This window comes from Mobula hypostoma, chromosome 13 (genome assembly GCF_963921235.1).
Source record: "Mobula hypostoma chromosome 13, sMobHyp1.1, whole genome shotgun sequence".
NCBI classification, from domain to species: Eukaryota; Metazoa; Chordata; class Chondrichthyes; order Myliobatiformes; family Myliobatidae; genus Mobula; species Mobula hypostoma.
In genome coordinates, this window is record NC_086109.1 from 83,367,284 (window position 1) to 83,380,490 (window position 13,207).

Here is a 13,207-nt window from a genome sequence, read left to right on the forward strand (position 1 = left end):
GGGTCTTGGCCTGAGGCATCGACTGTACTCTTTTCCATAGATGCTGTCTGGCCTGCTGAGTTCCTCCAACATTTTGTGCGTGTTACTTGGATTTCCAGCATCTGCAGATTTTCTCTTGTTTCTGGCAAATTGGGTATCGTTTGGGAGATCCTGTTCTTAAAAACTAAAGCAGAGGCTCTCAGAAAGTGTAAAACATATGCCCTGGGGATTTCGTAGGCAAATGCAGAAAAATACTAAAAACGTACAATCCTAAATATTTCAAAAACATTCACCCCTTACTTTTCTAACCTTTAGCTAAAATAAGCCCAGCTAGTCTAAAGTTTCCTTAAAGACCGCCTGCCTATTCCAGGGATCAGTCCAGTGTACAGTACTGTTCAAATGTCTTGGCGCACACACATATACTTTATATAAAGTTTTTGCACAGTATTGTATTTGTCAACGTGGAGTGGAAGGTGAGTCTGAAAACCTAACAGGAGCAAAGGATGTTCGGAATGATGAGGGTGGAGTATCATGGGAGGGGTGTGGGACAGGTGGGGAGAGAAGGACCCCACCCTTTTCCCAACCATGATTCCCCTGTCCCTGTCCCCTTCCCACTCTCAGTCCACAATAGAGACCCAAATCAGAATCGGGTTTATCATCACTCACATGTCATGAAATTTGTTTTTGTCTTTGTGGTCGCAATAGAGTGCAATACATAAAATTACAACAGCACTGAGCAAAAGTCTTAGGCAACCTAGCTATACATACAGTATAAAACTTTTGCACGGTGCTGTAGTTTCACCAATGCTCTGTGTAACTGAAACATAACCACCATACTTTTGTGTTACTTCTCTAAAAAGGTACTTCCATTATCAATGAGAAAATTTAATCTACATGTAAAATGAAAAATAAGATTGACAAAAGTAGTCACATGAAGATTTCAGTGAGTGTTTAGTGGATAGCTTTTGAAAGTGTATGATGGAGAGTATGGTGTAATGAGATAGGCTTAACTAACAGTGAAGGTGTTTCTAAATGTCAGTGATCATAATGTGATTGAATTTTACATTCAGGTTAAGGCGGAGCAATTAGCTGGGTGATCTGATCTTGGCAATTTACTTGCAAATATTACGTCACCATGCAAGGAGACATCATCAGGAAAATGGGGTTAATGCAGGTTAATGGGTTTGTGTTTACTCGAGGAAAATAAGAATGGGAACATGATGTATATTTTTACATGTCAGAACGAAAATGTTAGAGGCTGTTATTAAAAACGTTGAGCATCAAAGGAGATGCCAGGATGGTGTGTTGCCTCCCAGATGCTGGGATCCAGGACGCCTTTGAGTGGCTGCAGAATTTTTTTTGGGGGGAGGGTGAGCGACCAGAGGTCATAGAGCACATTGGCACCAATGACATGAAAAGAAAGGTCCTGCACAGGGACTATAGGGAATTGGAAAGAGGCGGAAGACCAGGAGCTCTGCATCAGGGCAGGGATAAGGTGATAGCACAGATGAATGAGTGGCTGAGGAACTGGTGCGGGGGGGAAAGATTTTAGGTTCTTGGATCATTGGAACCTTTTCTGGGGCAGGAATGACATGTACAAAAAGGACCGGTTGCACCTAAACAGGAGAGGTACCAATATCCTGGCTGGCAGGTTTGCTCGTGCTACTTGGGAGGTTTTTGACAGGGGTATGGGGACCAGAGCACCATGTCAGGAAGTGGAAGAATGGAGAAGAAATAGATGTCAGGGCCAGTGAAAACAGACAGGAGCAAAGTAATAGATGTGATGGGACGGATAGTTTGAAGTGAGTGTATTTTAATGCGCGGAGTATTTTGGGTAAAGGTGATAAACTCGTAGCATGGATCGGTACGTGGAACTATGATGTTGTAATCATTATAGAGACTTGGTTGAGAGATGGACAGAGATGGATACTTAAGGTCCTAGGGTTTCGATGTTTTAGAAAAGATAGAAAGGAGAAGTAAAAGAGGTGGGGCAGTTGCACTGCTAATCGTGGAAAATATCACAGCAGAGAGAGGACATAATGGAGGGCTCGTCCACTGAGTCTGTATGGGTAGAACCCTACAATAGGAAGGGTGCAAACACTATCACTCTGATTGAATTGTGCTACAAACCCCTACATTGGCCACCGGGTCACTGAGGAACAGATATGCCCATTCATTAAGGAAAGCTGTTAAAAAACATAGGGTTGTTGTCATGGAGGGGGGGTGTGGGGCTTCAACTATCCTAATATAAACTGGGATCTCCTCATGCCAGAGGTTTGGATGGGGCAGAATTTGTTAAGTGCATCCAAAAGGTTTTTTTTTAAATCAATGTGTACATGAGGAGGGGCTGTACTAGATCTGGTACTAGGTAGTGAGCCTGGCCTGGGAACCAATCTTTCAGTGAATGAGCAGTTAGGGAACAGTGACCACAACTCCTTGAGATTTGAGATACCTAAAGACAAGTATGGACCTTGCGGGAGAGTATTAAATAAGAGCAGAGTAAATTAAGAGAGCGTTAAGCAGGAATTAGGAAGAGTTATTTGGGAACAGCTGCTTTAGGGCAAGTCCATATCCAACATGTGGAGGGTGTTTAAAGACGAACTGCACAGAGTATAGAACAGGTATGTTCCAGTCAGATGGAAAGACAAGGATAGCAAGATTAGAGGGCGTTGGATGTCAACAGAGGTGATGGATTTAGTCAAGAAGAAAAAAGAAAAGTATGTGAAGCTTAGGAAGCTAGAATCAAACAGAGCCCTTGAGGATTGTAAAGAAGCCAGAAAAGAACTGAAGGTGGGAATTAGCAAAGCCAGGAAAGGCCAAGGAAAGTCCTTAGCAAGTAGGATTAAAGAGAATCTCAAGGAATTCCATAGATACATCAAGAGCAAGAGGATAACTAGGGAGAGCAACACACACAAAATGGTGGAGGAAGCCAGCGGTTCAGGCAGCATCTATGGAAAAGAGTAAACAGTTGGCGGTTGGGGCTGAGACCCTTCTTCAGGACTGAGAAGGAAGGGGGAAGATGCCAGAATATAAAGATGGGGGGGAGGGGAAGGAGGCTAGTTGGAAGGTGATGGGTGAAGCCAGGTGGGTGGGAAAGGTCAAGGGCTGGAGAAAAAGGAATCTGATAGGAGTGGAGAGCGGACCGTAGGAGAAAGGGAAGGTGGAGGGGACCCGGGGGAAAATAATAGGTAGGTGAGCGGAGGTAAAAGGTGAGTGTAAGGAGAAGATTTGCTTGGATCTGGAGTATATGGGTGAGGTCCATAATGAGTACTTTACGTTAGCATTTACCAAGGAGAAGGACATAGAGGAAAAGGGGATTAGTGTCAAAAGTATTGATATATAGGTTAAGGAAGAGATTGTGTTGGTTGGTAACAACATTTCCTCCACAATCTCCATCAGCACAGGTGCACCATAAGGCTGTGTGCATAGCTCCCTGTTTTACGCGTTTTGCACCTATGACTGTGTGGCTAAGCACAGCTCCAATGCCATATTCAAGTTTTCTGCTGTAGGCCGAATCAAAGGTGGTGATGAATCAGCATATAGGGAGGAGACTGAAAATCTGGCTGAGTGGTACCTCGACAACAACCTCTTTCTCAACGTCAGCAAGAGCCAGCAAGAGGATAAGAGGTGGAGAAAGACAGCAACTTTAAATTACTTGGTGTTATTATTTCGGAGGACATGTCCTGGGCCCAGCAAGTAAGTGGAATTATGCAGTACCTCCAGTTTCTTAGGAGTTTGCAAAACTTCGGCATAATATCTAAAACTTTGATGAACTTCCATAAATGTGTGGTGGAGTGTATATTAACAGGCTGTATCACAGATTGTATGGAAAACAGCAATGCCCTTGAATGGAAAGTGCTACAAAAAGTAATGGATATGGCCCAGTCCACCACTGAGCATAAAGTGTTATCACAGAAAGCAGCATCCATCATCAGGGGCCCCGCCACCCAGGTCAAGCTCTCTTCTTGTTGCTGCCATCAGAAAGAAGCTACAGGAGCCTCAGGACTCACACTACCACGTTCAGGAACAGTTACTACCTCTCAACTATTAGGCTCTTAAACAAAGGGAATAACCACACTCATTTGCTCATCGATTGAGATGTTCCCGCAACCAATGATCTCACTTTAAGGACTCATTATCTCATTAATTATTGCTATTTACTTATATTTGCAATTGCACAGTTTGTTGTCTTCTGCACTCTGGTTGATCTTTCATTAATCTTGTTATAGTAACTATTCTATAGATTTGCTGAGTATTCCTGCAGGAAAATGAATCTCAGGGTTGTATATGATAACATATATGTTCTTTGGTAATAAAATTTACTTTGAACTTTGATTTGCTTTGAATTTTGATTTACTTTGAATACATGCAAAAATGAATCTCAAGGTAGTATAGAATTTCAAGGCAGTAGAACAGAGGGATCTAGGAATAATGGTGCATAGTTCCCTGAAGGTGGAATCTCATGTGGATAGGGTGGTGAAGAAAGCTTTTGGTAGGCTGGCCTTTATAAATCAGAGCATTGAGTATAGGAATTGGGACGTAATGTTGAAATTGTATAAGGCATTAGTAATGCTAATTTTGGAGTATTGTGTACAGTTTTGGTCACCAAATTATAGGAAAGATGTCAATAAAATTGAGAAAGTACAGAGGAGATTTACTAAAATGTTGCCTGGGTTTCATCTAAGTTACAGAGAAAGGTTGAACAAGTCAGGTCTTTATTCTTTGGCACGTAGAAGGTTGAGAGAGGACTTGATACAGGTATTTAAAATTATGAGGGAGATAGATAGAGTTGATGTGGATAGGCTTCTTCCATTGAGAATGGGGGAGATTCAAGCAAGAGGACATGAGTTGAGAGTTAAAGGGCAAAAGTTTAGGAGTAACATGAGGGGGAACTTCTTTACTCAGAGAGTGGTAGCTGTGTGGGACGAGCTTCCAGCAGAAGTGGTTGAGGCAGGTTCGATGTTGTCTTTTAAAGTTAAATTGGATAGATATATGGATAGGAAAGGAATGGAGGGTTATGGGCTGAGTGCAGGTCGGTGGGACTAGGTAAGAGCTAGAGGTAGTAAGAGCTCGGCACGGACTAGAAGGGCCAAGATGGCCTGTTTCCGTGCTGTAATTGTTATATGGTTATATGGTGACATATGAAATGCACTTTGATTGTACCTTGACAATGATGTTCTCTCCTTGGCCGGTTCAGAATGAAAAATCAAATGTAACACCTTATACACATTTGAAAATTACCCTGCATTTATTGACTTGTGTAACCAGCATTGCTGAGAAATGACTTCTTCATCTTAGTTGCTGGTTTGATCATTGCTGTAAAGGGAAACAATAGCAAAGAACTAAAGAAAGCTGAGCAGATTAAAAACAATACACGGTGTACAAGATCTTTTAATGGTCATCTTAGTCTGTTTAATTTAATATCAAAAACAAATGCGTGGAAAATTAAAGCCCCAGATGCATAAATAGAAAATGCTGGAAGCATTCAGGCAGCATCTGTGGAAAAAGAATCTGAGTTAATGTTTCAGGGAGAAGACTTTCGATCTCCAACCTCAAAATTTAACGGTTTTGCCTTCCACAATGCGGTCTCACCTGCTGAATATTTCCAACATTGTTTCTACTCCTGAATTTGCAGTGTTTTGACTTTTCAAGGAAGACCCCAGGTTGCATTTCCAGTCCAGTAGTTGCTGCAGAAGACTTAGAGGTGTTCTCAGCTCCTTTTATAGATGTTTTTATAGATTCTACAACTTATGTAGATGAACATTGGAGATTATTCTGACTAGTTGCAGGGCCTGGTAATGGAAACAGCAATGCCCTGGGATGGAAAAGTCTACATAAAGTTGTGGATACAGTCCAGAACATCACAGGCAAAGCCCTCCCCACCATTGAACACATTTACAACAACTGCTGCCACAAGAAAGCAGCATCCATCATCAAGGACTCCCACCACCAGGCCATGTTTTTTCTCACTATTGTACTACCAAAAGGAAAGGGGTCCTACACCACCAGACTCAGGAGCAGTTATTACCCCTCAATCATCAGGCTCCTGAACCAGGGTGGATAACTTCACTCACCTCAACTCTGAACTGATTCCACAACCTACAGACTCACTTTCAAGAACACTACAACTTGTGTTCTCAGGATTATTTGTTTATTTTACTTATTTGTCTGTCCACTCATTTATTTTTATTTGCACAATTTGCCTTTATCTTCTTTGATGATCTTTGTTTATGTAGTTTTCATAAATCCTATTGTATTTTTTTCATTTTCCTGTAAATACCTGCAAGGAAAAAAAAATCTCAAGGTAGGATATGGTAATGAAATTTTAGGCATACAGATATATATTAAATACTGTAAAGGGCAAGATCCTTGACTCTTGATGAGCAGAGGAATCTTAGGGTCCTAATTCATAACTCCCAGAAAGTGGCGACAGAGGTGGATAGGGTGTTTATGAAGGGCATATGGCATGCTTGCTTTTATTAATCAAGGCATTGAGTTCAAAAGTCAGGAAGTTGTTTTGCAGCTTTATAAAACTCTAGTTAGGCTGCACCTGGAGTACCGCATACAGTTCTGGTTGCCCCATTATAGGAAGGATGCCAAGGCTTTGTAGAGGGTGCAGAAGAAATGTTGCCTGCATTAGAGGGCATGTGCTATAACGAGAGGTTGGGCAAAGTTGGGTTGTTTTCTCTGGAACTGCAGAGGCTGAGGAGAAATCTGACAAAGGTTTATAAGATAATGAAATGTATAGATAGAGTAGACAGACAGGCAGTATAATTTAGTCAGGGCTGAAATGTCTAATAACAGGGAGCACGCATTTTAGGTTAGAGTGGGCAATTTCAAAGGAGATGTGAGAGGGAGGGTCATCGAAGTTCCCCCAGCCTCTGTGTGTGTGTGTTGATTGAGGTGATTAGCAGCAGGGACAGGGTGCGATCACCTCGGGTGCTGTTCGCGGAATCCTACCATTGAGGGCGTGCGTTGAACATAGATGGTTCTGCGAGCGGGGTGCCGGTGCCTGGCGTGGCGATCGGCGGTGCGCGCAGGTGGCAGTGCCGGCGGAGTTCGCCCCCCGCCGAGGGAGGTTGTACTGAGCTCCCATTCCTCCAGGTGGCGGTGTCGGCGGGGTTCGTCTCCTGTAGCGGGAGGTTGTACTGAGCTCCCATTCCTCCAGGTAGCGGTGTCGGCGGGGTTCGGCTCCTGTAGTGGGAGGTTGTACTGAGCTCCCATTCCTCCAGGTAGCGGTGTCGGCGGGGTTCGGCTCCTGTAGTGGGAGGTTGTACTGAGCTCCCATTCCTCCAGGTGGCGGTGTCGGCGGGGTTCGTCTCCTGTAGCGGGAGGTTGTACTGAGCTCCCATTCCTCCAGGTGGCGGTGTCGGCGGGGTTCGGCTCCTGCAGCGGGAGGTTGCGCTGAACTCAGGTTCCCCCAGGCGGCGGTCGGGAGCGAGGAGCGCCCAGTAAACTCACCATTCTATTATTTAAATGTGGCGGCGCCGAAATAAACACTTAAATGCCAAAATTTACTCACTTGAAGGCACAGTGGAGGAACTTTGAAATAGATTAGTGTCTGGCTTCAATATAAATAATTAATTACAGACCCAAAGGAAAATTCCCACTTTAAAACGGACGAAGGGTCTCGGCTCGAAACCTTGACTATTTGCCTCTATTAGCGCTGCTTGACCCGCTGAGATTCTCCAATATTTCCAAGAGATCAAGACTACATCAACATTCTCAATGCTTTTCTAAGCTTTGGTGATAGAGGTAGTCGTCGGCCGCGTGGCCTAATGGATAAGGCGTCTGACTTCGGATCAGAAGATTGCAGGTTCGAGTCCTGCCGCGGTCGCTTTTTACTTCCGCAAGAATATACGTTATTGCTGTTTTCAGAGCCCAATCAAGCTTTCGCTGGATTTACTTTTATTGTTTTTGACTTACCCTAAATTTTGGACTTTTTCATAACACTACATGGAGAAGACAACGTTCCCAGATTTACAAATAAATGACTTGTGAAAAAAAGGTGTTCTTTCCATAGGGACCAGACAAATTCCCCAAAGGAATTAGGACTTAAATGGTCAAAATGTACTTTCTTGTTGTAGTGAAAAAATAATTACTTAGATATAGAGCAGCACACACAAAATGCAGGAAGAACTCAGTAGGTCAGGCAGCATCTGTTGAACTGAATAAATGGTTAAGGTCTCAGGCCGAGAGTCTAGGAGTTGTATACACTTTCAGTACACTGCATCTATAATCAACCATCACGTGTATCTATCAAAACGCCACTTGCATGCATTTTTCCATGTGACTTTATGCCCTGTTCATTCAAGTACATGTCAACACACCTTTGGAAGCTAATTCCAGATTCTCGCTACTCTTAACCCCTAAAGTGCCCTTTAAATCTCCTCCCCTTTTCCTTAAACCTATGCGCTTTAATCTTGGACACCCCTACCATGAGTAGCAGACTCTGTCGATCCATGCTAAATGATGTCTCACATAATCTGAAATAGCTCTGTCTTAAAAAGCTCTCTCAGCTTAGTCTCCAAAGAAAAAACCCCCAGCCTATCCAATCTCTCCAGATAACTCAAGCCATCAAATCCCTCAATAGTACACGAATAGTTATAAGATTTGCAATATGACTGCAAAGATAGCAATAGGCTAGTTAGCTGGATATAAGAATGGCAAATGGAATTCAAAGCAGAGAGTGATACAATGACACAAAATACTCTGCCAATGCTGGGGTCAAAGCAACACTCACAACACCCCGGAGGAACTCAGCAGGTCGGGCAGCACCCGTGGAAACGATCAGTCAACGTTTCGGGCCGGAACCCTTCATCAGGACTGAAGAGGGAAGGGGCAGAGGCCCTATAAAGAAGGTGGGGGGAGGGTGGGAAGGAGAAGGCTGGAAGGTTCCAGGTGAAAAACCAGTAACGAGAAAGGTAAAGGAGTGGGGGAGGGGAAGCAGGGAGGTGATAGGCAGGAAAGGTGAAGAAAGAATAGGGGAAAACACAATGGGTAGTAGAAGGAGGCGGAACCATGAGGGAGGTGATAGGCAGCTGGGGGAGGGAGCAGAGTGACATAGGAATAGGGGAAGAAAGGGGGAGGGAATTACCGGAAGTTGGAGAATTCTATGTTCATACCAAGGGGCTGGAGACTACCTAGATGGTATATGAGATGTTGCTCCTCCAGCCTGAGTTTAGCCTCATCATGGCTGTAGAGGAGGCCATGTATGGACATATCTGAATGGGAATGGGAAGCAGAGTTGAAGTGGGTGGCTGCCGGGAGATTCTGTCTGTTGTGGCGAACGGAGCGGAGGTGCTCGACGAAGCGGTCCCCCAATCTGCGTCGGGTTTCACCGATGTAGAGGAGGCCGCACCGCGAGCACCGGATGCAACAGATGACCAAACGGCCGCTCTCTGGCACCTCCTCTTACTTACCCCTGGAACAGGACCCCACAAAAAAACATCAGACCATTGTCTCCCATACCATCACCACCATTATCAACTCCAGAGACCTTCCATCTTCAGCCGCTAAACTCATAATTCCCACACCCCGTACCGCTCGGTTCTACCTCCTCCCCAAGATCCACAAGCCTGACTGTCCCGGTAGACCCATAGTTTCTGCCTGCTCCTGTCCCACCAAACATGTATCTGCCTACCTGGACTCCATTTTGTCACTCATAGTTCAGTCCCTCCCCACCTACATCCGGATACATCCCATGCCCTCCACCACTTCAATAACTTCCAGTTCCCCAGTCCCGACTGCTTCATTTTCACTATGGATGTCCAATCCTTATACACCTCCACTCCCCATCAAGAAGGCCTCAAAGCCCTCTGCTACTTTTTGGACAATAGACCTCACCAGTTCCCCACCACCACTACCCTCCTCTAGTTGGCGGAACTGGTACTCACACTTCAAACTTCTCTTTTGGCTCTTCCCACTTTCTTCAGACTAAGGGTGTAGCTAGGGGAACTCGCACAGGCTCCAACTATGCCTGCCTCTTCATTGGTTATGTGGAACAGTCTGTGCTCCAAACCTATTCTAGTACTGCTCCCCAACTTTTCCTTCGGTACATTGACGCCTACATTGGTGCTGCTTCCTGCACCTATGCTGAGCTCGTCAATTTCATCGACTTTACTTCAAACTTCCACCCAGGCCTCAAATTCACTTGGTCTATCTCGGACACTTCTCTCCCCTTTCTCGATCTCTCAGTCTCCATCTCTGGAGACAGACTGTCCACTGACATCTTCTACAAGCCCACTGACTCTCATAGCTACCTCAACTATACCTCTTCCCACTCCACCACATGCAAAAATGCCATTCCCTATTCCCAGTTCCTCCGTCTCTGCCGCACCTGCTTCCAGGATAAGGCTTTCCGTTCCAGGACATCTCAAAGTCCTCTTTCTTTATGGATCGTGGTTTCCCTTCTGCTGTCATCAATGATGCCCTCACCCGCATCTCCTCCATTTCCCGCACTTCGGCCCTCAGCCCATCCTCCTGCCACCACAACAGGGACAGAGTTCCCCTTGTCCTCACCTACCACCCCACCAGCCTCCGGATCCAGCACATTATCCTCCGCAACTTCCGCCACTTCAACAGGACCCCACCACTAAGCACATCTTTCCCTCTCCACCCTTCTCCGTTTTCCACAAGGATTGGTCCCTCCGCGACTCCCTGATCCACACGTCCCTCCCCACGGATCTCCCACCCGGCACTTATCCCTGTAAGCGTAAGTGCTACACCTGTCCCTACACCTCCTCTCTTGCCACCATTCAGGGCCCCAAGCAGTCCTTCCAGGTGAGGCAACACTTCACTTGTGAGTCTGTTGGGGTCATCTATTGCATCCGGTGCTCCCAGTGCGGCCTCCTCTACATCGGTGAAACCCGACGCAGATTGGGGGACCACTTCGTTGAGCACCTCTGCTCCGTCCGCCACAACACACAGGATCTCCCAGTAGTCACCCACTTCAACTCTGCTTCCCATTCCCATTCGGATATGTCCATACATGGCCTCCTCTACTGCCATGATGAGGCTAAACTCAGGTTGGAGGAGCAATACCTCATATACCATCTAGGTAGTCTTCAGCCCCTTGGTATGAACATAGAATTCTCCAACTTCCGGTAATTCCCTCCCCCTTCCTCCCCTATCCCTATTTCACTCTGCCCCCTCCACCAGCTGCCTATCACCTCCCTCACGGTTCTGCCTCCTTCTACTACCCATTGTGTTTTCCCCTATTCCTTCTTCACCTTTCCTGCCTATCCCCTCCCTGCTTCCCCTCCCCCACCCCTTTCCCTTTCTCGTTACTGGTTTTTCACCTGGAACCTTCCAGCCTACTCCTTCCCACCCTCCCCCCACCTTCTTTATAGGGCCTCTGCCCCTTCCCTCTTCAGTCCTGATGAAGGGTTCCGGCCCGAAACGTTGACCGATCTTTTCCATGGATGCTGCCCGACCTGCTGAGTTCCTCCAGCGTGTTGTGAGTGATACCGTGATGCATTTGGAGAGGATAAATAATAAATACAGCACTGGGATATTGTGAAAAGTGCAGGAACAGAGTGATCTTGGAATTCATTTTAAGTTAATAATTTCTAACTACAGCAAGTAACATAAAAGTAGCGGGATCATGCTAAAACTGTACAAAATACCTACTGGGCCATGGGCGGTATGCTCCAGAGTCTAGATCTGAAAGGTCTACATAGAGTGAAGGTAGAGAGGGTGTTTCCTATAGTGGGAGAGTCTAGGACCAGAGAGCACAGCCTCACAATAAAGGACCTCCTTTTCGAATGGAGATGAGGAATTTCTTTAGCCTGAGGGTGGTGAATCTGTGGAATTCATTGCTACAGACTGCTGAGAGGGTCAAGTCATTGGGTATGTTTAAAGTGGAGATTGGTGGGTTCTTGATTAGTAAGCGTATCAAGGGCTATCGGGAGAAGGCAGGAGAATGGGGTTGAAAGGTATAATAAATCAGCCATATCAGGTTAATCACAAAGCTGGTCAGCTGTAAAACACGACTGGACATCGTAACTGGTCGACAGGGAAAAAACAAGCTTACCACAGCAAGTATGGGGCCAAATAGCCGTTACCATTAAATTACATCGAAAGAGAACAATCTGTTTACTTTACTGAATTTTATACTTCATTGGTACCACGTGTACTAACTCAATTACTATTGCCATCTGTCAGATCACTCACTGAATACGTCAATAATCTTTTCCAGAAACTTGGGGTTTAAGATACGTTCCTTCAAATTTGCTGACAATTAATTAACTGAATAGCCCATAGTTCATGCTCAAAGATCTTTAAAGGCTGTCATTTTAAATTTGTGGACCTTCACCCCCTTGTGGTTCAAAGTTAGGGTCTGTAGAATCTTAAATAAAATATACATTGTTGCACCTTACCAAATTTTATTCCTGTATAAAATCTATCTAGTAACCAGATTCAATGGACCAAATGGCCTAATTCTGCTCCTATGCCTTATGGTCTTATGGTATTTTGTAACAAATTTGGTGACTCAGAAATATGTAAAAGCACAAAGAAGGTACAGAGGGGATATCAGACCTTGCTGCTGCTAGTTGGTAGAATTTTAGTTATGAGCTTGAACTGTTAATCCCTCTGGTATGAAAGAGACTGGAAGAGATTAAAGTGAAAGTTGAAAATACTGCACACTCAGGACATCTTAAATAAAAATATAAAATGCTGGAAACTCAGCAAGTGAGGCAGCGAAATTGACATTTCAGGTCCAGGAACTGGGAAAGTGAGAAAGCAAGTGCCGGAGAAGGTGGAGGTAAGGAGAAGGAAAAGACAAAGAGAATATCATCATTAAAGTGAGATCTTTGAGTCACTGCGGCAATCTGAGCAGTTAATTCTTCCTTGTCTGTGCTACATGCTGCTGAGAGCAGGACTGTGGGACAACCCCAGCAGACCAGGTTATGCTGATGGAAAAAGGAGTGACCCAAAGTTAAAGAAGTTGATACTGAGTCCAGAAGGCTGTCACATCCCCGATGGAAGATGTGTCAAAGCCAAAGGCCTTCCTTGTCCTATCCTCTAAACTTGAGGTCTTATGAAACTCCTCAACCTGTTCCAAACTCCTGTCAGTACTTGCTTGTCATTCTTCATTTGCTGAGGTCCAAAACTCCAGTTGCCTCTCTAAACTTCTCTGTCCCTACCTTTCCTTCCTTTAAAGCAATCTTATAGATTTGGCCCGATGAAGGGTCTCAGCACAGGACATTGACTGTTTATTCCTCTC

General features: G+C 45.0%; 1 non-coding gene across 1 annotated transcript; it reads left to right on the forward strand.

The window, feature by feature from the left end:
* The first annotated feature begins 7,743 nt into the window (after positions 1-7,743).
* Positions 7,744-7,816, forward strand: trnar-ucg (transfer RNA arginine (anticodon UCG)). Its single transcript has one exon. It is a non-coding gene; the product is annotated as a tRNA-Arg (tRNA).
* Positions 7,817-13,207: the final 5,391 nt, after the last annotated feature.